Below are 732 nucleotides of genomic sequence, written 5' to 3' on the forward strand. Positions count from 1 at the left end.
ATGATTTCTCTTCTCCTGCTGGGTTTAGGGTTTCTCTCTTGTTCTTTCTCCAGCTCCTTTTGGTGGAGGGTTAGGTTGTGTACCTGAGACCTTTCTTGTTTCTTGAGGAAGGCTTGTACTGCTATATATTTTCCTCTCAGGACTGCCTATGTTGTGTCCCACAGATTTTGAACCGTTGTATTTTCATTATCATTTGTTTCCATGATTTTTTTCAATTCTTCTTTAATTTCCTGGTTGACCCATTCATTCTTTAGAAGGATGCTATTTAGTCTCCATGTATTTTGGTTCTTTTCAAACTTCCTCTTGTGGTTGAGTTCTAGCTTTAGAGCATTGTGGTCCGAAAATATGCAGGGAGTGATGCCAATCTTTTGATACCGGTTGAGTCCTGATTTAGCACCGAGGATGTGATCTATTCTGGAGAATGTTCCATGTGCACTAGAGAAGAATGTGTATTCTGTTACTTTGGGATGAAATGTTCTGAATATATCTGTGATGTCCATCTGGCCCAGTGTGTCGTTTAAGGCCTTTATTTCCTTGCTGATCTATTGCTTGGATGACCTGTCCATTTCAGTGAGGGGGGTGTTAAAGTCCCCTACTATTATTGCATTATTGTTGATATGTTTCTTTGATTTTGTTTTTAATTGGTTTATATAGTTTGCTGCTCCCACATTGGGGGCATAGATATTTAAAATTGTTAGATCTTCTTGTTGGACAGACCCTTTGAGTATGATA

This window comes from Mustela nigripes, chromosome 4 (genome assembly GCF_022355385.1).
Source record: "Mustela nigripes isolate SB6536 chromosome 4, MUSNIG.SB6536, whole genome shotgun sequence".
Taxonomy (NCBI): domain Eukaryota; kingdom Metazoa; phylum Chordata; class Mammalia; order Carnivora; family Mustelidae; genus Mustela; species Mustela nigripes.